Consider the following 22,335-nt stretch of genomic DNA (forward strand, 5'->3'; position numbering starts at 1 on the left):
CAGAGCAGCTTGCCTCCGCTGTCCGTGGCCCCGGCCAAAACCCCGCTCCCCGCCCCACCGCACTGCCGTGGTTGCGCCGCCCCCGGGACAATCCACAAAGACTCCCCGTCATCTAGATCCGGCAGCGGCAGTACCTTCAACCCACGCAACTCTAATATAGCCATCTAAGCGCTGCTTCCACGGCGAACTTGCGGCCCCACACCCTTACGTTAGACACCAGCCAACTGGCAGCATAGGAGCTCCGCCGCCTCAAGGGGTGTTGCTTCCCATTGGGAATCGATTGGCCCAGAATAAAAATTCAGACAACTGACGCCTAAATAAAGTGATTTGAGATGAGGGTGCGACCTATCTGGCGGCATGGTGAAGTAGGCAGGTCCAGCTGCCGAGTCGGTGAGGCCGGCGCGGTTGTGGTGGCCACCGGTGGCAGGGAAACAGCGATGTCGCGACGGTCGACGGCTACAGGGAAGCAGCGCCGGACTTTGGACGGATCCGAAGTTGGAGCCGCTCCGGCGTCGTGAACAACGGAGGGGGTGAATCGGCTCTGGTACTGTTCACGCGGCCGTCGTCGAGGCAGCTCCAGCAGCACGGAGTAAGAGGCACACGGCCCAGTGCATGACGGAAAATGGACAGCGTCTCCGGCATTAGGGAGGAGGGCGGCTGTGAAATTGGTGCGGTGGGGGCGCCATGGAGGAGGGCTGAGGTTTCACAGCTCGGGAGAAGGGAGCTTTCGGGGAGAAGGTGATTTGGCGCCCACGAGGTATGAATGGGGGGGAATTGGGAGGGGAGTGGAACCACATTTTACGGATGCATTTGTCTGAAATGTGAGGGGGAGTTACAGTTCTACCCCTGCCTTTAGGCTTCTCGGCTTGGGTCTGTGTACTGAGGGTCGGGGATAGTAGAGTAACTTTGCTTCTCCCCAAATAGTGGTCGGGAGCGATTTCGGGCGAGGAGGGCGTGTTTTGAAGTATAGTGGGCGCGAGCGATTTCGAGCGAGGAGAGCGTGTTTTGAAATAGTGGGCGCAAGCTATTTTGGGCGAGGAGAGCGTGTTTTGCCGACCATGGTTTATGAATTATTTGGCACATGTCATTTCGGCCGAGGAGAAGGCGCGCTTGGATGAAGTTACGAACCTACCCTCGATGTACAATGGGCCAATTAATGCGTCTCCCACATAGGACGGTAATTTCGCGTCTCCCATTTATTTGCTCGGGCGAATTCCACCGAGCAGAGGATGTTTAACAGTTCGTTCAAAATTTGGGAGAACGAGCATCCACGTCTACCTTACCAAGTCAATTCGAATCAAATTTTGAAATATTAGCTTGCCACTTCTTTTTTAGATGGAGAGATGATGCTCGGGAGTAATGTGTTTTTACATGCTCGTTGCTAGAGATTTATTATATGACAAATAGTTGACCCACTAAAAAAGGGAATCAAACCCAAAATGAAATATCTTGATTCAATGAAATAGCTCGTTCACCAGGTCAAAACAGTTAACTAAATCCAAAATTGAACACCTCAATCGAATAGCATGTTGTACAGTATTATAGTACTCCATGAACATGTTGAAAGTTAAATTAATGAACTTGTTTGATATACGCATATATCTGTTCATGTGTGGATTGCAGACAACATGTTCTCCAATTTAAATATTTGAATGCAAGTTTATATTGAAACATGGTTTATATCAGTCTTTGATGCATAAAACGCGACCTCCCCCTCTCCCGGATTCCTGCTCTCTCTCTCTCTCTCTCGCCGACAATCTTCAATTCTGTCGCACGCATCCAACACACAAACCTTGTTGGTCCCTCTCGCTTTCTCTCCATCTCTCTCTCTCTCTTTGTGTGTGTGCGTGGGGGGGTCTTTCTAGTTCACATGCATATATACTCCATCTATAGGTCTCTCTCGCACAATATGTGTGATTATCTAGTCCAAGATAGATATCTTGGGTGCACTCATCGTACGCACACAAATTCCTTGGCTCGTTGCCCGTAACTCTCTCACGCACCACTCTGTCGTCTCGGAGCTCTCCCCCCCTCTCTCAAACTCTCCATCTACCTGGGTCACACATACACATGCATATCTCACTCGCACTCGATAGGCCCATCTAAAACTCTATCTCTCTCCCGCGTTCTCTCTCCATCTCACACGCACACACACACAATCTCATGCCTAGCTAGCCAAGTATGATGGTCTCTCACTCAATTGTAGGCACACGCAGTCCCCCCTATATGTATATGACTAGCTAATCTTAGTCTCCATCACAAACATGTGCATGGTCTATCTCGATTTCTCTCGGGGCATCTTTCTATCGCGCACGCACCTCCCTCGATCTCCCACCCATATAGTCCCCTCACAATCTCGAGGGGCTCTCTCTATCACAAACACACCCTCTCGCCCTCCCCATGCGTCCATGTTCTCCATGTGTCCCTCTCGACCTTTGTTCCTTGTTGGCCAGACCTCTATTGGACATGTGCTATAGGGGTGTCTCCCTCCGTTGCAAACAATCACACACTAGCTATCTTCGTGTATCTCCTTGCCTCTCTTTTCTATCTCGGAGATGCATGCGTGATATGTTCGCCTAAGAAATGAAAAAACACACTCTCTCTCTAATTTATCATTTGTTGTCACTTTCTCTTTCACACACATACTCTTTTTGCACACTTACTCATTCTCCTTCACACGCACTTGATCCCTCTCGACTTAGGCACTCTCCTCGGTCCATAGCATATTGATTTATTGAAAAGTCAAACATCACAAGTTTGACCATGTACGTGGAGAAAAACAATTACATCTAGAACAACAAACATATACCATTAGATTCACCATGAGATGTAGTTTCATATGATGTATCTTTGGTATTGAAGATATAAATAACATTTGTGTAAACCTGATCAAAGTTTCCAAAGTTTGACTTCTAAAAAAATTACATGCACTGCATTATCGAGCGGATGGAATATCTCTTTCCCCCTCTCAGCTATCTGACGCATCACTCAGCCTTATCGGGGCTCCTCAATCTCTCTCAAACTTTATATCTCCCTAGTTCACACATACACATGTCTCGCTCGCGCTATACATATAGACCCATCCAACACTCTCCGCCCTTGTTCTCTCTCTATGTGACAAGCACCCCCCTAATAAGTACCATAATCCCTCACTCCATCATAGGCGCAAGCACTCCCCCCTAAGTATGATTATCTCTCACTAGCCATCAGGAACACACGTATTGTCTCCTTCCATCCATACGTCTATCTCGATATCTCTCGGGGTATATTCTATCGCGCACACACCTTGTCACTCGATCTCCCACCCATGTAGTCCCATCACGATCTCCAGGAGATCTCTCTATGACAAACATACACTCTCTCCTCCCCATGTCTGCATTTTCTCCGTACGTCTCTCTCGACCTCTCTCCCTTGTTTGTCAGACCCCTCTTGGCCACGTGCTAGGGGTCTTGCTCTCTCGGTTGCAAACAACCACACACTATCTCCTCACCTTGCTTCTGTTGTCGAAGATGCATGTGTGATATGTTTGCATAAGACACACATGTTTTTTTCGACTTTTATCAAGTGTTGTCCATGTCTCTTTCACACACGCACACACACTTTTTTCACTCACTCTTTCTATTTCACTCTCTCCCTCTCTCTCTCTCTAGTTAGGGACTCTCTCACGTCCATAAGCATATGGATGTTTTGAAAAGTCAAACCTCAGAAAAGTTTGACCAGGTATATGTGGAGAAAAACATTTACATCTGGAAAGATCATTAGATTCATCACAACATGTACTTACTTCATACTATCATTTATCTTTGGTATTGTAGATATAAGTAATTTCTTTATAAGCTTGGTCAAAGTTTCAAAAGTTTGACTTAAAAAAAATGTTGGAACTACATTATCGAACGGAGGGAGTAGCTCTTTCTCTCTCTCTCTGCTATCTCTCACGGGCCTCCTGTCAGCGTATAGCTCCGTATATTGTTTAGTTGACCGGTTAACCAGTCCACATGTTGCCTTGTCAGCTCGTGTTCTGTATCTTCGTGTGTTGGCCCATGTGGCAGTGGGTGAAAATAAGTGAACTAGAGGCCCATCTGACACGCGGTGAAGTAAACAAAGTTGAAACCACTCGGGGTAGCACCCCGCGTGCTAGTAAATTGAGGGCGCATTGAGGACACACTTCTTCCGCATGGAGGACTCACTCGTGCACAATTCACCACTGCGCGGCGGCATGCACAGAAGGACGCACTCGCGCACACCCAGCACACAACACACACCAGCACACGTGTACGCCGGTGTCGCCGCCGGTTGAGATGGACGACGAGGCAGCCAACAAGCAGAGGTGGCTCGAGCCAAAACCGCAACCGGTGAGCCTGGACTTCATCAGCAGCCTCCACGACGACATGCTGCTCGTCATCATCGGCCTCCTCCCCACCAAATCTGTCGTGCGGACTGCCCTGCTCTCCCAGCGGTGGCGTCCCCTCTGGCGCCACGTCCCCCTCAACATCGCCGTCGACAGCTGCCTCTACGACGGCTATTGCAAACGCATGGCTGCAGTCTCCAAGATCCTTTCATCGCACCCTGGGCCAGCCAGACGCCTTGACATCCGCATGTTCAGTACCAACTGCAAGGTCCAACCCAAGTTCAACGGGTGGTTCTTATCCCCCGCCCTAGATCAGCTCGAGGAGCTCAGCTTTGAAGCTGGACGATGTCGCTCTCTGCCACCGTCCGCGCTCCGCCTCGCGCCAACGCTGCGCCGCGCCAGCCTTAGCTCCTGCTATCTTCCCCAGATTAATGCCGTGCCCGCCCTTCTTCTCCCTCAACTCGAGCAGCTCGACCTCTTCGACGTTGTCATCTCGAAGAAAGCTATGGAGCACCTGCTCCGCAGCTGTACTACGCTCGAGTACCTTCGTCTTGAGCAGATCCACGGGTTCATTAGCCTCCACATCGCCTCGATGAATCTCCGATGGATTTATGTGTCTTGCTGGCCCCGCAACAAGACATCAATTGGGAAGAGATCACTCCAGCTGTTCCACGTTATGGTCATTGAGAATGCGCCTTTCCTTGTGAGATTGTTTGTATCGGATCTAGAAGGTCCAACAAAAATCAGGGTCATTGACGCGCCAAAATTGATAGCATTGGTGCACTCGTCTGCCAAATTCTCCGAACTCTTTATTGGATCCGTAATCGTTCAGGTACAGCACTCATCTTCTTCTCCGTCTTCTTGAAATTCACATTTTTAAATTTCTTCTTGATGTATTTACGACCGTCTTCCAGAAAATGATTCCCACAAGCTTGACCCAGTCTATGCGCACAGTGAAGATCTTGGCAATAAAATCTATCGGCCCCAATCTGGATCAAGTTGTTGGATTCCTTACATGCTTTCCGTGCACGGAGAAGCTACTCATCGAGGTGAAACTTCTTTCCTATTAGTAAACGGTAATCACAACGTAGCTCAAATTTTTCGTAATTTTCCCAAAATTACGATGACAAGTGTAGTGTTCAAAACTGCATCTACGCACTGCACCGAAAGAAATGTTTTTAGTATTTTTTTCTCACGTGATCACCTGCATCATTTTGTTGTTGTACTACTATAGTAGCCTAGGCTAGTCATAGTGGAAAGTAACTTAGACTACTCCAGTAACTCTATGGTTACCCTAAGAGCAAGTACTACCTCCGTCCTAGTTTACTCTTCCTATTTTGTAGTATCAAAATTTGACCATAGATTTAATTAACAAAATGTTAATGCATGTCACTAAGAACTATATCGTTGTATTCGTATTTGAACATAATTTCAAATGGTGTAATTTTTAGTGACATGCATTGGCATTTTCTTACATAAATATATGGTCAAAATTTTATACTAAATAAGAGGTAGTAGAAAAGTGGGCTATAACGGCCCTCCACTATGTAGGCCAAAACACGTGCCAAATTCACTTGTGATGCATTTGGCATCGATGCCCCTCCATTGCTCACCTGGTGCCCCAATCTGGATCACCTACTTTGCTCCGGTGCCAAATTAACTCACGCAATGAAAAAACACTTGCGTGGGAGAGAGAGAGGACTGAGGCAATAAAAAACACTTGTTTGGGAGAGTGAGAGGCTGGTGTAGTTGGTTTGATTGATTTGTTTATACATGTGGGTCTGTGTGCACAGCGGTGCCAACTCTCTCACATCGCGAGAGTGGTGCCAAAATCTTTTGATTTGACATCGATGCGTATTATGTGGCATACTTTTGCGAAATATGGCATCGGCCACATAGTGGAAGGCAACAAATGCCCAAGCTCTTCACGTACTCCTAGGTAAATGAGAGGAAAGAGAAAGACAGAGAGAGAGAGAGAGAGAGAGAGAAAGAGAGTGAAAAAATATCACTAGACAGCCAACCCTATCATATGAGTGAATGATATTGGTACCTCTTGATGACACGGCAATCTTTACAGCCAGCGGCTCTAATATGTTCTCTTCTTTTGCAGATAAAAAAAGACCCGAAAGTGAAAAATGTGCTGCACTATAACAATCTCATCGAATGCCTTGATCTCCGTCTTACAGAAATTGATTTGATCGACTACCGAGGCAGCACATTTGAGATTAAATTGGCCAAGTTCTTTGTTCTGGAGGCAAGTGTGCTCAAGGTAATGAGGTTTGGCGTTCTCTGGCGCAACAATGAATCGCGTGCTGATCATCGCAAGCGTCTAAGCCTAAATGACAAAGTCTCCGCAGAAGCTGAATTTATTTTTGAAACATCAAGTGGCCAGAGACTCAAAAACTTATTTGCCCATTATTGACTTGTCAGGGCGGTGGATTTTAGTTTGTACGATAATGCTGCATCCACCTAAAGTAACGAAAGTTCTTACGTAAACTTCCTGGTAATTCCCTCTTCGTAGGTGCAGCATTACTCCTAACATTTGTAATATCAGTTTGAAACTTGTAATATTGTCCTGTCCTATTCCTGCGTTTTCAAAATCCTATGAATCAAACAGGTCCTGAGTTGGTGATGATGTTGTGCCTGCCATCTTTCACCAATAGCCGTCAGATCTAGATCTGACGCATACAAACCAAACTTCTCCAGTTTTGCAAAAAGATGCCCGCACTTGTTCCCTATTTACAAACAACTCCTTGTCTCTCACAATCAGCCTTGTCTCCTCCCCACCACATCTAGAAGGCCATGGACAAATATGGCGCGATGGCCGCTGCCGGCGCCGTCCACCCCCCAATCTTGGTGTTCCGTGTAATGCACGAGCATCTACGCACGGGAAATTATGTCGAACACGGCTAGTTGTAAGCAGGCTAGGTCTACCGCCATGATGATAGTGACTGCAGACGGTGAGGCTGACTATGGTATGCCGAACACGGCGCCTATACTCAGGTGTCATCTCCGGCGTAGGGTCTTGTCACTTCACTGTGAGGAGCAGCACGTAATAATTTGACCAACGGGTGGTACAGTGCTACTACATTGGTAGTACTACTACTACTAGTACTAGCACCACCGTCTGGATTTAGTAGTACTACTACCACGTCCATCTGGATTTAGTATTTGACTAGCAATATCTAGTAATGCATGTCACAAAATTGTACTACTCCCTTTGTAAATAAATACAAGGTGTATTGTTTTATTCCTATCGGCGTGATAACTTAATGTCTTTTTGCTACTTAATAGGATTACATGTAATGAACTAACCATTGCATGTGATGTTTGGTAGTCTCAAGTCATTGAAAGCATGCACGAGCATGGAGGGGGACACAGCTTCATTGACTTACTGCACCTGCCTTTGGGTGTATGACACGTGGGCCCAACGGGTGGCTGGCCAACCTGTCATACAACCAAAGGCAGGTGCAGTAGAGGGGCGAGGAGTAGATGGCCAACACGCACGTGAATTCAACGCAGTCCGGACTTCTCATATAAAGGCTCCCGCCAGTCCAATCTACGAAATCCTGCGCACCTACGCACCCAAGGGCAAGAGTGATCACTCCAATCGCAAGATTAGTTGACTAGAAGCTATACCAATGGAGGCGATGAGCGCGAGCATCAGCCGGCTGTGCCAGATGGTCCACGACGCCGGCCTGCGGCCTGGCACCGAGGAACGTCTCCAGGTAGTGCTTGAGGCCACCAGGGCGAGGGGCGACTTGGACGACAGCTTCGTTTCCTTGTTTGACGAGGTCCTCGTCGGCTTCCTCGACAAGTTCAGCGTCGTCAAGAAGCTCGCGGATGACCTTGACGTACGCCTCCAGCCCACGCGCCCAGGCTCTGCAATGCCTGCCACCCTCAACGGCCTCTATGGTGACAACCTCTTCGATGCACTGGTGGCCCTATGACTGCCCGTTGTCGTGCCGGAGAATGTCCACCTCGAGGTTGCGCACACCGAGTAGCGCCTGGCGCAGCAAGACACCATCGACATAATCACCCACGTCTACGCGCAAATCGTCCACAAGGACTACTACATGCAAGAGGAGGACGATAGGACGCTGGCCCTCTTGGACCGCAGGTCAACCCTGGACGACATTGTTCAGAAGCACGTTGAGCTTGCCGCCAACACCGCTGCTCCTCACACGTCGGCTGGTGACCTGGTGCACTAGGGCGTGAGGATGTCGTTGATGGATCCGTATGTATCTTTATCTTTCCGTCAAATCCATGTAGTAATATATGGTACTACTAGTAATTATCTTACCTTTCGCATCAACTTCATAATTTTCCTACGTACTCCATGCATGAACCGCGCCAGAACCAAACTTCTCATTACTCTAGGGAAAATAGTTATTTCTATCTATCGGTCGCGCCATGGAGCATAACCTAATTTTACAAGTTACAAATTCAAAAGGAAAAACCTGTCGTGTTCGCGTCGCACCCCCAGATGGTTGGTCCGGCACGCCGCTCAAGGGGGAATGTGTGATGTGTTGCATTTTCACTTACAAGTGGGACCGCAGTTGAGCAAACCGACTATCGGCAAACCCCCACCCCGCCCACCGTGCGATGGCTGAGAAAACAGGAGGGAGAAGAGATGGCTGTAGCACAGACTCCAAGAAAATTGGTGTCGGATGGGACTCGTGTGGGTGGCGTGTGCCATACTGCTAGACATGAATGCTAGTTATGGCCCATGCCACCCCACTATATCGAGGTGCTGGTTACGTAGAACAAATTTCCTGGAGTCCGTGCTCAGCCCTCCTCTATCTCTCTTCTCAGCCAGCCAGCAGACGCGCGGAGCCCATCGTCTATTTGCTCATATGCGGTCCCACATGTCAGTGAAAACGCAAGAGGACCCACTGAACCTGTACATCTTTCACCTCGACGTGCTGGTGATGAAAAACAAATCCAATAAAGATCTTCGGTGGCCGCTTTTGGAGCTACACAAGAGTAGTAAGATTCTATTTACAGTTTAACCCAAGATGCACATCACGTGGCTTCAACTACACTCTATTTTCTTGCATGACACGACCTGGATGCTGGATGTCCCACGTGTCGGCAAAAGGAGGAAGAACTCGACCAAATCTTCGGTTGTGCTCTCGGATTAGACTAGTTGTGCTAACATAAAATTTTATTGTGTAGAATCGATGCAAGTTTTGGTATTGGGAAGAAGAGTACAACGATATATTGATAGAGCGCAATTTAGTAGATGTTCTAGCACTTTTAGCTAGCATAGAGGCTAGAGATGAGACTAGTGCACTTGTTGATAGAATAGAGGCTAGACACGTCTACTTCTTTACACTCGAAGAATAAAGAAGCACGCAAGATCGAGCCTCCGCAGATCAACAATTAATGCATCGAGAAGGCACTAATCCAACTTACAGGAGCAGTTATGGAAGTTGGATATCTTCTAAAATGTATTCTTGTAGTTCTTGTTTTCTTTGGTCTTGCTTTTCTAGTCAAAATTTTGGTGATGTATTTCCATGTACCAAAAAATCAATGATGAAAAAAAGATATGTGTTTGCAAAGAAAAATGTACGCGGCCGGGATGCATCCACGCATTCGGCGCACGGCCACCACATCCGAGAAATGGCCCGGACACGACCCCAGTGCCCTACCCAAACGGACAGAATCCGGGCAAAACGGAGGTCTGTTTGGGGTCGTGCGTTGGAGTTGGCCTTACAAGTGGGACCACAGTTGAGGAAACCGACTATAGGCAAACCCCCACCTCGCCCGCCACGCGATGGCTGAGTTAGAGAAACGACGAGGTTGATAAGATTGATGTAGCACGGACTCCAAGAAATATGGTGTCAGATGGAAGTCGTGCTGGTGGTGTGTGCCGTACTCCTGGACGTGAATGCTTGTTCTGGCCCATGCCACCCTACTACTCCTACTACTTACAGTAGTAGTATCGAGGATTCGAGGTGCTGGTTACGTACAGCGAACACAGTAACATAGGGCCCACCTCACACTGTGGCCAAATTTCCTGGAGTCTATGCTAGGTTAAAAAGTGTTCTTTGTGAGGATGGGTGGCTGGTCTCAAGTTTAAAACTTGTTGTATTACGTACGTAGACGTAGAGATAGTGCAGCATTTGAAGCTAGTACAAATAGTGTACTATTGTTTATTGGCCTCATCCGATAACCTGTTGCACCGTCGCAACACCCACTCAGAGAAGCGACTCGAAAGCCATTCATAAATTTAGTAAGTTTATCACAGGCATATCATTTTATTACATACAACAGGTCATCAACCCACAACGACAACGAGGATACATTATAAATACTAAAGTTTTCATCACACAACAAATAACAAGCAATGAAATGAACTTCAACTCAACCAATCCTCGGCGTTGGAAACGCTTGCTTTGAACCACAAGCGATTCTCTCGGAAGAGCCATCTACTGTCAATCTCGAGACCAACGCAGGACTGATCATCCAGGCTGAAGTGGCCTACTATATCACGACCAGGGTAGGGAACCACCGCAATGTCTGACGTATAGATACAGTTGCTTCTCATAAATGGTAGTAAGGTTGTGTCAACAGCAGTTGGATTGCCTTTCACCATCATTGGATAGTTTTGTCCAAGGAAGAGCGAGTTTGCTCCAAGACTATCAATACTGTACCAGGGAGAAGGTGTTGGCGCTAGCACACTAGTATCCATCCTGAATACCATGCAACGGGTGTTGGAATAGGTCCGGAGAGTGCGATCCATGGGAGACAACACCTGCTCCCTCAGTAGTAACATTAGCAGTGGGCTGTATACAGACAAGAAGTGGTGATCCATTGGAATTAGTTGCCAGCCGCCAGTGAGCATATGGGCCCTGCTCGTCCTCATGCTCGTGATCATCACCATCGTCATCTCACTCTTGGTTATAAAAATTTTCAAGTATAGGTGGTGGAATGTTCACAGGACCTTGGAAACACAAGAAGAAGGTTAATTAGTAGAGAAGGGAAACTTGCTAACTCGCATGCATGTGGATGAAACAATTATAATTACGGTGGAAGACAAACGTACCGAAACTATGAGGATCCCATGCAAAAACAGCGCCGCGAGTGGTCGCAGCAAACACAAGACCCTCGTATTCAATTGCATCACAGTACACATCCGTCTATAGAAACTGATTTTTGAGCAATATCCATCCAGTTGAACCACGAAGGACGGCAACAAGCTTGTCAAAGATAGCAACAACTTGATAGTTCTTGTAATTCCAAGAGCGGTTGGGAACTCAAGAAATTGCTATCTTCCGTAGACGACAGTCACCATGATCGTATTTGAACGTACATAGATCATCTGTGTGCTCAACCTCAGGGCACTCGGAGATTTTTGGAAGTGGAATCCGCTGACGAGTGTACACATTCACAAGTTCCCACTCGCAATTGTACCCAATATAAACAACCCAATCTCCATTTGTGCCAGCCCAGGCCTTACCCTGAAGCGATGGCATCTTGACATCACACGTATCGTTATCAAGCGGCATCAACTTGCACAAGGCGACGCCTCTGTCATCCGCGCCCATGCGAACAGGCTTATAGCGAAGAAGATAAGGGAGATCAAACGGCTCCTGGACCCTTGGGTTCCTTGTAATGATGTTATTAGTTGAGTCGAGAATGGTCTTGAACGAACCTGCCATGCTAGCCGAGGTGATGACATCGCACCGATCAATGAGTTCCCCCACCACGTCATCTTTCAGATCGGGGCAAGAATAACGGGGTCGTTTCCGGCTTGTTCCCTCCATGGAGAAGACGATCGAACAATGGCAGAAGGAAGGGTGAAGGCAAATGGAGGAGGGAGGAAGAGCGTGCGACAGCAGTTCCAAATCGAGAGGGAAAGGCAAAGAGTCGGTGGACGGTTGCCAGTTTGCCATGGTACACGAAGAGGCGCATCGGCCTACACGTCCTTTCGGAAATTGTACAAAAGGACTCGCCGTCGTCTCACTGACATGTTGGAACGGGACCACATGTCAACGAAATATGGTGTGTAATTTCTCGTGCAAAATGCGATCTGGCCGCGTTGGCCCGAGGTGCCGCATTAGTTATCGGCCTTTATTTTTTTAACATACAACTTGAGTGGATAGCTCCTGTGGTCATCACACGTGAGCGGATATATATGTGGGCTAGGTGGGCAGGCGGCAACAATCTAAGTGCTAAAAGAGTTGATCTCGAAAAAAGAGTTGATCCAATGCTTGGTTTTGTTTGGATTTTCCAACTATGACCATTGGATAGAGTGAATCAATGGCTTACGTTCAAAGTTATTCTCATACTATAGAATGGTATAGGAACGTGGAGAGATTTGGTTGATTTTATATCACTGAATAATATAAAATATTATGAGTGCAGACGCTCCACCCCGAGGTTTGTAGCTCCTTCTCGGTCGTCGGGAATCTATGTTCTTCCACTCTTTCGTTTAAGACATGAGCTTTGTTCATCCTGTTGCCGACACGCGGGACATCTATATGCCTCCATTTTACAAAATCATACCATATGCCTCCATGACACGCGGGACATCTAGCATCAAGGTGGCGTGTCATGCAAGAAAATGGAGATATGCAGTGCGTAAGTGAGTCGTGCACTTCGATGGCACATAGTACTACGCAATATTTTTTCTCCTCGATGGCACGTGAATAGTGCATGTAATGACAGAGCACGGGATGGTAGCCATGGACATGGCCAGCCCTTTTTGAAGAGAGTACTAATAAATACGTAACTTTGATGTGTCCCGTCAACTCGCAGAACGACGAGAAGCTTGCTTACTACGCCTTCTCCCTCGCCAACGCGTGCGCGGTGGCTTGCAGCACGAGGAGAAACTTTTGCTTACAAGCAGTGGACGTGCAGCAGTTAATTTGGTGTCAGATTGCCAGAAGTAGTATAGTACCATCATTGTTGTTCGACTTCCGGAAGAGGAGAAGAGCCAAGCGCAAGGTCACCTACTAACCTAGTACAGTACTACAGCCAAAGTTGGTCCACCTTTTTAGAGCATGGTTAATTAATATAGGCGGCACTTGCAGCGGCACATCATTTAGAGCAAGTACTCTCTTCGTAGGATCAAAGGAAGTGAAACAAAAGTTGGAGTGGATGCTAGATTGCCAATTAAAACATGATTACATAGGAAAAAAATCCTATAGCATTCTATCCTATGAATCAAACGACCAATGTAGGAAAATTATGAGGGGGGTCTCTCCAACAGTGTTCCTCGGCTCGCACCTAGCATCACGGTGGTCGAACTTGGAGTCATTCATCTGGTACACGTGGCATCTCAGATCTGGTACTCCAATTTTAGGTTGGCTCTATGTGATGTGGCAACTTCATATACTAACCGGATGTTGGCTATACTATTACGGTACTCACACTCCAAGAAGTGACTCAAAAACCATTCATAAATTGAGTCTATGACATGCATTTGCAAATGTACCATTCATTACATACAACAAGTCATTAACACACAACGACAACGATGATACATGTTGGATTATAGATTATTTCCAACAAAACATTCCAGTAAATACTGAAGTTTTCATCACATAACAAATAACAAGCAATGAAATGAACTTCAACTCAACCAATCCTTGGCGTTGGAAACGCTTGCTTTGAACCATAGGTGCTCTGGGAAGGGCCAGCTATTGTCAATATCGAGAGCAACGCAGGACTGATCATCCAGGCTGAAGCGGCATATATCAGGAGCAGGGTAGGGAACCACCGCAATGTCCGAGGTATAGATACAATTGCTTCTCATAAATGGTAGTAACGCTGTGTCAACAGCAGCTGGATCGCCTTTAACCATCATTGGATAGTTTGGTCCAAGGAAGAGCGAGTTTGCTCCAAGACTACCAATACTATACCAGGAAGAAGGTGTTGGCGCTAGCACACTAGTATCCATCCCGAATACCCTGCAACGGGTGTTGGAATAGGTCCGGAGAGGGCAACCATGCGAGACAACACCTGCTACCTCAGTAGTAACAATCATAGTGCACTGTATACAGACAAGAAGAGGTGATCCATCAAAATTAGTTGCCAGGTGCCACTGAGTATATAAGTTCTGCTCGTCCTCATGCTCGTGATCATCACCATCGTCATCTCCCCCTTGGTTATAAAAAATTTCAAGTATAGGTGGTGGAATGTTCACAGGACCTTGGAAACACAAGAAGAAGGTTAATTAGTAAAGGGAAACTTGCTAAACCGCATCCATATGGCTAAAACAATTATAATTACGGTGGAAGACAAACGTACCAAAACTACGAGGATCCCATGCAAAAACAGTGCCATGAGTGGTGGCAGCAAACACAAGATCCTCGTATTCAATTGCATCACAGTACTCATCCGTGTACAGAAACAGATTTTTGAGCAATATCCATGGACGAACCGTGGAATCAGTAATGGCGGCAACAAGCTTGTCGAAGATAGCAACAACTTGATAGTTCTTGTAATTCCAAGAGCGGTTGGGAACTCGAGAAATTGCTATCTTCCATAGACGACAGTTACCATGATCATATTTGATCATACGTAGATCATCTGTGTGCTCAACCTCAGGGCACTCGGAGAGTTTTGGAAGTGGAATCCGCTGACGAGTGTACACATTCACAAGTTCCCACTCGCAATTGTACCCAATATAAACAACCCAATCTCCATTTGCGCCAGCCCAGGCCTTACCATGAAGCGATGGCATCTTGACATCACACGTATCGTTATCAAGTGGCATCAACTTGCACAAGGAGAGGCCTCCGTCGTCCGCGCCCATGCGAGCAGGCTTATAGCGAAGAAGATAAGGGAGATCAAACAGCTCCTGGACCCTTGGGTTCCTTGTAATGATGTTATTAGTTGAGTCGCGAATGGTCTTGAACGAACCTGCCATGCTAGCCGAGGTGCTGACGTCGCATTGATCAATGAGTTCCCCCACCACGTCATCTTTCAGATCGGGGCAAGAATAATGGGGTCGTTTCCGGCTTGTTCCCTCCATGGAGAAGACGATCGAACAATGGCAGAAGGAAGGGTGAAGGCAAATGGAGGAGGGAGGAAGAGCGTGCGACAGCAGTTCCAAATCGAGAGGGAAAGGCGAAGAGTCGGTGGACGGTTGCCAGTTTGCCACGGTACACGAAGAGGCGCCCCGGCCTACTCGTCCTTTCAGAAATTGTACAAAAGGACTCGCCATCGTCTCACTGACATGTTGGGACAGGACCACATGTCAACGAAACATGGTGTGTAATTTTTCGTGCAAAATGCGATTTGGCCGCGTTGGCCCGAGGTGCCGCATTAGTTATCGACCTTTATTTTTTTAATGGCGTGCCCTTCAGTTTTGAAGCACGACTAACTGGTACTGTTTGCAGAGAAAATATAAACTACTCTACCACTACTCCACCTCTAGTACTAGTAGTATAAAAAGATATATAGGCTGGAGCTTCAGAGCTTTGTTGCTAAGGGCTGCCCACTTGCTTCTCACACTATCACCCTCTCTCCAGATCTAAAAAAGACGGCCTCTCTCTCCCTCCTCACCGGTGGTCACAGATCCGCCGGAGAAGAAAAGGACGTGCAGCGTTGACGCACTCGTCGTCGGCGAGCGACGTCACGCACTGACGACAAGGCCGTCCTCTCAGACCTAGTGCCCGCGCGGGATGGCCTTCGTCCCCAAGCTCGTTGCCGTAGTGCGTGCGGAGGACGACGACCACGAGCGAAGCCACTTCCCGCCGACCCTCAGGTATGCTACCTCTTTTCGAACCATACCCTTGTTCTATTACCCCATCTGCCACGTCGTTGCATGTGGATCTTTTTCCACTCCACCATCTTCCCAATTTGCTATCCTCTGCTCTGCTGGTCACGCAGACGAAAACCTTAATTTGCACTATTAAAGGAAACCCTACTTCATGCAGACTAATCCATGTCCGGGTTGAATAAGGAAAGGAAGGGAGACTATACTGTCCAAGAGAGCAGGCATCGAACCCGCATCTAGGTTGAAAAGGGGAAAATCAGTAGCTAAGGAACGAGTCTCGTGTCTCTTGGTTGAAGAAGGGTAGAAAGGCATGACAACGCAATAGAGAATGACCAGGTCGATCGGTTTGTTGTCCTCATATAGGAAAAGGTGGCTAAACAGAACAAAAATGGGACGTAATCCACATATGCTGCCTGGATATTTGTTGCTCTGGGCAACCATACCTCCCTCACCACTCTATGCGTCCGTGGAGGTACATCGTACTAGTGCGCCCACTGTCCGTATGGGCCTCCCATGCTCTTATTGTCACTTTTTTCTGTTAGTATAACGCCAGCAGTCAAGTCAAGCAATGCTACTGCTAAAGTGATGCCACATTTAACTAATGCCGCACTCAGTCTAATGCCACCGATAAATTTAAGCAATGCCATTTAATGTCACAGAATTATTTCAGGGTTAGCTATTGATTGTGGATGTATTAAAGATTTTTCAGCTAAGGCATTCTAATGTTGTTGCACAGCCAGTATACAAATGATGAAACTTGTTACTACCTTCAGATTTTTGCACTGTTAATGCTTATAGATTACAGACCTCACTTTCATGAGATAAGTTAATTTTTTTGTACAGTGTCACCAAAATGCCAAGGCGCTGATGTCATTTTATTTTGGTTAAACTGCACAAAAAATTATGAAGACAAGAGGAAAGGTCAAGAGTGGGCACCTCCTCCTCTAGCTGTTCTCTTGATTCGTTCGATCAAGTTTTTATGTTTGATCGATTATGAAGATTGGGATAGCAATTTTTATGGTCCCCCCGAGTTCGAAATGATATTTACCTTGGAGGTACATGGTTTCAATTTTTTTATACTGTCATTAGTTAATAATGCTAGTTACCTTCAGACTTTTGTATTTGGTTTAATGCTCATGCACAGCTAGTATACCAATGCTGAAACGTGTTACCTTTACATTTTGTATTGTTAATTCTTATAGAAATCTTCCAGTGCTAGAGTTTATTGAAATCTGTTCAGTAAAACCATTGTACTGTACCCTGTAATAAAATAACTACTCTATTGTTGCACTAGCCACTGGATTAGTGTATATTTGTAGTATTCGAAATTTCGAATGGTGTTGCATTAGCGTATGGACATAAATAAAGTGTGGCAAGCTTTCCCAGATATGTGCTCAAGAAAACTACTACCTATTTTTCTAAATACTAGACGTTTGGGTACTTTAAATTGAACCGCGAAAACGTCTTATATTAAGGAACAAAGGGTGTAGAGTTCACTCAAATTATCCCGGTAAAGCTAGTCACACCTTTGTTAAAATTAATGTTCATTATGTTATCGGAGGAGGTCTGTAAGTTTGTCTCTAATGCCTGTCGACTACATACCTGACATCATGATGTAATGTTAAGTCATTTCCTTTTGTACAGTGACACTGAATTGTTAAGGCGGTGATGGCATTTTATTTTAGTTGAACTGCACAAAATATGCTTAAAAGAAGAGGAAAGGTCAGGAATCGATCATTCTTTCAGAAAGAACTATATATGCCTTTCTGACATCAGCCGCTGTTGCCTTATTTATTCCATCAAACAGGTGGTTAGAAACAGTCTTGCTACCTTTTCCCATTAAGAAATTGGAATGCTTATATTTGTGAGTCTATGCTTCAACTAGTGCCACTTTTATAGTAATCACACTTTGAATATCTATGCAAACAGGGATGCTCGATTTTAGTGGAACTGCACAAAAAGTCCAACTGGTTCAACATTAGGAGCATGTTTTCTTCCAGACCTTTATATCCAATTGGTGGCACTATGAGCTCTTCATTATGAAGGTACATGGTTTGCTACTATCTTGCTACTCTTTTTGTACTGTCATTAGATTGGCAGGGTGGACCTACATTGGAGGTGCAGGACAGGATTCAATGATTGGATGCTCAATTTCGGTTGTATCGATTTCACCTCTTCCATCACTGCGAACATGGATATCCTTGGTCTGATGAAGAATAGGCGCTATATTTGTGCTCTGAACCAGCAAATCAATTCAGTATGAAATTGTCCAGGGCAAAACATGACTGTATCAAATTGTCCAGTGCAAAACATGACAGATGCTAAGCGGAAGAGACATGTTTAAACCGAAAATACAAGGTGGGGTATATGTTTACTAGTTGCTTGATATTTCTGCAGACAGAGATGTCTGCCCGTTGCTATTTGGCAAACACACAAAGTGACCGCAATTTTGGTTGAACTGCACAAGAGAATAGTATAGTCACTGCATGCAGTGCCATTTGAAAATAGACACAGAAAGATAGGATAGTCACTTCATGGACTGCAGAAAAGTAGTACTGTACTATTTATTGGCCAACACTAGGTGCTTCATTGCTTTGGTCTGATTATACAATGGGCATCATTTTGCCTAAGTCAAAGTTTTTATGCCGAAAATAGTCCCGCCGTGTGATCGAGGGAAGACCAAATCATATTGCAGTGGATGTTCCTCCATCATGTGTGGTTCATTCTCATGGTTCCAGCTATTGGTGAAACCACTTACGTTTGCAAGAGGAATTGTAGACATCACAAACAAATTTGTCTTTCAGTCTATACTGAATGTGCCAAGAGAAGCATCCATGTTAGTAGGCAGAACAGATGTTTTTTCTAGATCTTTGCTTTTGGAGCCACATATTTGTATATGATCTGTGAATCATTGAGATGCATTAACATGTTGATCTTATGTATGGGAATCATACTAGTTGGTTTTAGTTGCGACGCAAGATCCGAAGTGGCTGATCTTTACTTTTGGAGCTATATATTTGTATATGATCTGTGAATCATTGAGATGCATTAACAGTTCCTTATTTCTGTTCGCTTAGTGTTTACAAGTTACTCATCGATCACTAGCTAGCCTACTAATGCGCTCCTGGCAGTTTTAGTTGCGACGCAAGATCCGAAGTGGCAGTTTTTTGAATAAAAATGCCTACCGCTGAAGAAACTGACAAGCTTCTCTGAAGAAAATGCCATGCGAATCTGAAGAAACTGCCAGCAAAAACGTTCGCAAATGCCTTATCTCCCAGCTAAAGTTCATCAACTAATGCCCTCGGCTGCGACTTGTTGCATGCTGCTCCGCGTACTGGCTGCGACTCGTTGCATGCTGCTCCGCGTACTGGCTGCGAGCAATTTTGAGTGCCTGCATGCAGCCGGCCATAATTAAGGTAGCTAACTGATGTGAAAAAAGATGTGCTTTAATTGTTGCGGGCCTTTTAAATCTGTGGAATCATTATTGACAAGGAGGGAGATGATTTGAGTGCACTCGTTTGACCGTCATGCCGGCGTGCGACCCAGCACGGACGGGACGGGACGACACAGTCATAATTTCAGTTTCTCTAGTTTTCCATGGCAAGCTAGCGTGCTAAGCCATGCCTACTTAATTATGCATTGAATTCCGATGACCGTCGCGCTACCTTCCGCCTATAAGTACTGTTTCCTGGCCTTCTATGGTGGCACCGTGACCCAACTCGCCCTATCCTCATAAGCCCCCACTGGCCCGACGTCGCTCACCACTTATCCTCGCTCTCGCCACGTCCGCCATGCCCCCGCCCGTCCGCGATAGGCGAGGCCGGAGGCGGTCACCGCCGGAACTAGTGTTCGGTTTTTCACCGGAAGGCAGACAGAGGGAGGAGGCATTCTATCGGTCTTTAGATGGCAATGCGGAGATCGAGGACTTGTTGGAGCGCGACTGCCTGGCGGAGGAGCGGGAGTTGTTGGAGCGCGACCGCATGGCGGAGGAGGAGCGTATCGCCGATTTGCGCCGCCAGCGGGACATGGAGCAGCAGCGCACCGACGCTCTGAGTCGCGAGCAGAGCACCCGCAACTGGGCCGACTACGTGGAGTCCGGCGCCCGACAAATAGCCCTGGAGGCTGTCGGGCACGCACGCGTTTGCGACGGTGATTTTTACTACCAGCTCGTCAAGTGGGTTTCCCGCTTAGAAGCCGAAGCTTCGGTGGACCACGCCGGCATGGAAAGGGCCAACGCGCACGAGCAACGCGCCTTATCGCACCTCTGGCAAGTCCGAGGCGAGGCGGAGGACGCTGGTGCCGGCGTTTAGCGTGTGCCGCAGATGGCGGCCGGCATCGTCTAGTTAGCTAAGAGTAAGTTAGTACTTGTACGCTACTAGAGTATTAGTGGGAGTAGATAGTTAACTTGGCTATGATGGTTATCAACGTGGAAGTTCAGTACTCTATATGTGGATCAGACCTGTTACTTTGCTCTGAATGTTGAACTTTCCGTTTGAACATATGGAATGGGCTGTTATTTTTTTAAATGGGTTGTATTTGTCCTCCACGGGTTTTGAAGCTGACTTGTGGGCCTACCAAGTTGACGCATACACAATCAGGAGATGATTGTACGTGGAGAGGATGACAACAGGGACCCGCCAAGGTCATGGCAGTACGCAAGCAAGTGCCTCCTTATTTCAAGCCAATAAAAAATGGCTCTTCCTAATGGATTTCTGACATCTGGGTCCCATGCCATTGTCAACGTAGTCAATAAACGAGAGAATTGCACAACGAGCGGCTGACACCAGGGACCCAGCAGCTCGCCCAGTTATTTTTGTTTTGGGTTAATTTGATAAATAACACTCCAAATCTGGTGTTTCTAAGAAATGCCACTGCAATTTCCAAACTTTGAAAAATGCCATTTCATGCCATTTCCAGTGGCATTTTTCGAAGTCTGGAGTGGCGTTTTTCAAAGTTTGCAAATTGCAGTGGCGTTTTCCAAAGTTTGCAACAATTGCAGTGGCATTTTTCAAAGTTTGGAAATTGCAGTGGCATTTTTATGAATCGCCATAATTGGAGTGGCATTTATCTAATTTGTTTTTGAGACGGAAGCAGGGTGTCAACTGGGTTGTGCGGGGCACTCTGGCCTGTCTAGACAGCCTTCTCTTTTATGTTTACCACAGACCAACCCAGTAGTTTTTTTTCTTTCTGAAAATGGCTAGCCCAGTTTTTTTGTGATTTTCCAAGTAAGTCGCTTTGTCAGGCCTATTGGGCTGCAAATCTTTCAAGACGAGGAGAGCTTCATTCGGCTGGCCGAGCAAATGGTCTATCAGTAATGAGAAATGGGATGTACATTTTTAAAACACATCAAACCCGCAATTAGTTTCAAATTTCTTTTTTCATTTCGAGATTTTAAATTGCATTAATTTTTATGCGTGGACAATTTGTTGGATTTTATATTGATATACATTTATTTTTAAAATCAGTTTGAATGTGACTCGAAATTTCGGGATTAAAAATAGTTCGGACCGCACTGAAATATGCAAAATTTCATATAACTTTTTAACCGTGGCCACAATATGGGCTGTAATGCTAACAAAAAGAATATGGGCTCCAAAAAAACCTTAAGAAATAGCAAATGGGCTGTAAATTATTAGAAATAATGGCAGATGGGATGTATGCTGTTTTCCACAGATATGAGGCTTTCCTAAAAAAAGGTTGACGCACAAGCAGTGACTGTTGGATGTCCATCCAACTGCCGTCGTGCTTCTTCAATCTCTGCTCTTCCTGCTCCAGCCACTCAAACAAGCGCCGGCGGGACTGCCTGCTCCCTACTCCCCGCGGCCGGTTGTGCTACCGCGTAGGCCTCACCGCCCCACCGTACTCCCATCGCTGGCCTAGCCATCCCTCTACTCACCCTCACCTACTGTTTTTCTCCGGCGATGGCAGACGAACCAGTAAACCCTCGTACAGTCGTACTCCCCTCCGCGTGGGAAACAACTGCCGAGTCTTCCCTGCCTCCGTGTCGTTCCCTTCCTAGGCCTCGCCGTCGTCCACCGCCCTGGTGGTCTCGGCGCGGCTTGGTCAACGTGGTCAACGACCCACATGCATCTTAAGTGGACTGTACGTGGAGAGGCTGACAGCTGGGTCCACGGCCGCATGCAAGGAAATGCCTCCTTATTACGTGCAAAATAATGATTCCTCCACCTGACATCTGGGACCCACCGAAAGGGCCTCTGTATTTCGCGAAAAAAACATTACCGCCGCTGACAGC

The sequence above is a fragment of the Aegilops tauschii genome, chromosome 6 (genome assembly GCF_002575655.3).
Source record: "Aegilops tauschii subsp. strangulata cultivar AL8/78 chromosome 6, Aet v6.0, whole genome shotgun sequence".
NCBI lineage: Eukaryota > Viridiplantae > Streptophyta > Magnoliopsida > Poales > Poaceae > Aegilops > Aegilops tauschii.